Source organism: Ascaphus truei, chromosome 3, assembly GCF_040206685.1.
Source record: "Ascaphus truei isolate aAscTru1 chromosome 3, aAscTru1.hap1, whole genome shotgun sequence".
Lineage (NCBI taxonomy): Eukaryota > Metazoa > Chordata > Amphibia > Anura > Ascaphidae > Ascaphus > Ascaphus truei.
The window spans coordinates 150,685,048-150,687,547 of NC_134485.1; the positions used below are offsets into that span (position 1 = coordinate 150,685,048).

General features: G+C 59.8%; 1 protein-coding gene across 1 annotated transcript in view; it reads right to left on the bottom strand.

The window, feature by feature from the left end:
- Positions 1-2,500, bottom strand: part of BRIP1 (BRCA1 interacting DNA helicase 1) — a 746,182-nt gene that overhangs the window by 535,699 nt on the left and 207,983 nt on the right. The window lies entirely within an intron of this gene.

The following is a 2,500-nucleotide window of genomic DNA, read 5'->3' on the forward strand; positions in this document are numbered from 1 at the left end:
CCATGTGTGTGTGTGTGTATGTCTCCATGTGTGTGTGTGTATGTCTCCATGTGTGTGTGTACGTGTACATGTGTGTTGAGTATACGTGTACATGTGTGTGGTACGTGTCTACGTGTACATGTGTGTGTGTGTGTGTACGTGTACATGTGTGTGTGTGTGTGTGTGTACGTGTCTACGTGTACGTGTGTGTGTGTCTACGTGTACATGTGTGTGTGTCTACGTGTACGTGTGTGTGTGTCTACGTGCGTGTGTGTACGTGTGTGTGTGTGTGTGTGTGTGTGTGTGTACGTGTGTGTCTACGTGTGTGTCTATGTGTGTGTGTGTCTACGTGTGTGTGTTTGTGTCTACGTGTGTGTGTTTGTGTATACGTGTGTGTGTGTATACGTGTGTGTGTGTCTACGTCTGTGTGTGTGTGTGTGTCTACGTGTGTGTGTGTGTGTGTCTACGTGTGTGTGTGTCTGTGTCCCTGTGTGTCCTTTGGCCCGTGACTCCGCCTCAGGGAAGGGGGGGGGGGGTGGGGGGGGAGGTGGTGGGAAGGGGGGGGGGGGGGGGGGGAGGTGGTGGGAAGGGGGGGCGGTGGGGGGAGGTGGTGGGAAGGAGGGGGGTGGGGGGGAAGGGGAGGTGGGGGGAGGTGGTGGGAAGGGGAGGGGGTGGGGGGGAGGTGGTGGGAAGGGGGGGGGTGGGGGGAAGGGGGGGGAGGTGGTGGGGAGTTGGGAAGGGGGGTGGGGGATGTGGGAAGGGGGGTGGAGGTGGTGAGGAGGTGGTGGGAGGTTGTAAGGGGGGAGTGAAGGGAAGGTGAAGGGGGGTGAAGGTGGGGGTGGAGGGGAGGTGAAGGGTGGGGGTGGAGGGGAGGTGAAGGGGGGGGTGGAGGGGAGGTGAAGGGGGGGTGGAGGGGAGGTGAAGGGGGGGGGGTGGAGGGGAGGTGAAGGGGGGGGTGGAGGGGAGGTGAAGGGGAGGTGAGGGGGGGGGAGTGGAGGGGAGGTGAAGGGGGGGGGGGTGGAGGGGAGGTGAAGGGGGGGTGGAGGGGAGGTGATGGGGGGGTGTAGGGGGGGTGGGGGGGGTGGGGGGTGAAGGGGAGGTGGGGGAGGGTGAAGGGGAGGTGAAGGGGGGGTGGAGGGAGGTGAAGGGGGGTGGAGGGAGGTGGAAGGGAAGGGAAGTGGAGTGAGGGGAGGTGAGGGGTGGGTGAGGGGAGGTGAGGTGAAGGGGGGTGAGGGGAGGTGAAGGGGAGGGTGAGGGGAGGTGAAGGGGGGTGAGGGGAGGTGAAGGCCGCTCCCTCACCCGTCCGGCCGCTCACTCACCCGTCCGGCAGCTCCCTCACCCGTCCGGCCGCTCCCACGTGGAACTGAGGCGGGAGGCAGCTTGTTGTGGCCGCTCCCCCGCTGTGTCCCGGGCACTCGCTCCTCCGCTCACTGTAGCGGCGCCGGGGGGGGGGGGGGTGTGTTTGAAAGCGCGGGAGACACGGGGAGAGGAGGACGTGCGCGCGAGTGTGGAGGCTGATTTCGGGGAGGAAGAGGCGGAGGCGGGTATGTGAGCCCCCCCCCCCCCCCCCCCCCCCCCGGGTTATACAATGCTGCTAATGTACACCCCCCCCCCTACTGTGTGTGTGTGTGTGTGTCCCTGTGTGTGTGTGTGTGTGTGTGTCTGTGTGTGTGTGTGTGTGTGTGTGTGTGTGTGTGTGTGTGTGTGTGTGTGTGTGTGTGTGTGTGTGTGTGTGTGTGTGTGTGTCCGTGTGTGTGTGTGTGTGTCCGTGTGTGTGTGTGTGTGTCCGTGTGTGTCCGTTGTGTGTCCGTGTGTGTCCGTGTGTGTGTGTGTGTGTGTGTGTGTGTGTGTGTGTGTGTGTGTGTGTGTGTCTGTGTGTGTGTCCCTGTGTGTGTGTTTGTGTCCCTGTGTGTCCTTTGGGCCGTCACTCCGCCTCAGGCCAAATGAGAGGTGTGCGGGGGCGGCCCAAGGACCAATGAGATTTCCCCTAGGGACACCGGACATCCAGCAGGCAGGCAGGCTGGCATGCATGCATGCAGGCAGCATACAGTGCTTTCACTAATATAGTATAAGATCCTAATGCGCTCAACGTCCCCAACACAGCACGACTACATGCTGCGATGGTCAGCTGATCTAAATGTTAATATAGAAAGAGAGACTTGGGAGGAAATCTGGCAGGCAGCCTCAGAAACTTCCCTTTGCACCACAATTAAGGAAAACATCTATAAAATCATGTTTGGCTGGTATCTTACCCCAGCACGATTAAACCAGATCTACCCTCTGGCATCAGACCAATGTTGGAGAGGCTGTGGTAATAGAGGGGACATGGCCCACATCTGGTGGACCTGTCCAGAAATTGTGAAATACTGGGCCAAGGTCCAAATTCTTTTAAAAGAGGTCACCGGCCTAGAAATTCCTATTGAACCACTGACCTTCCTGTTGGCTGCACCCATGCCGATATAGTTCGGCCCACCAGGAAATTAATATCCTTCATTCTCACTGCGGCGAGATGCTGTATTGC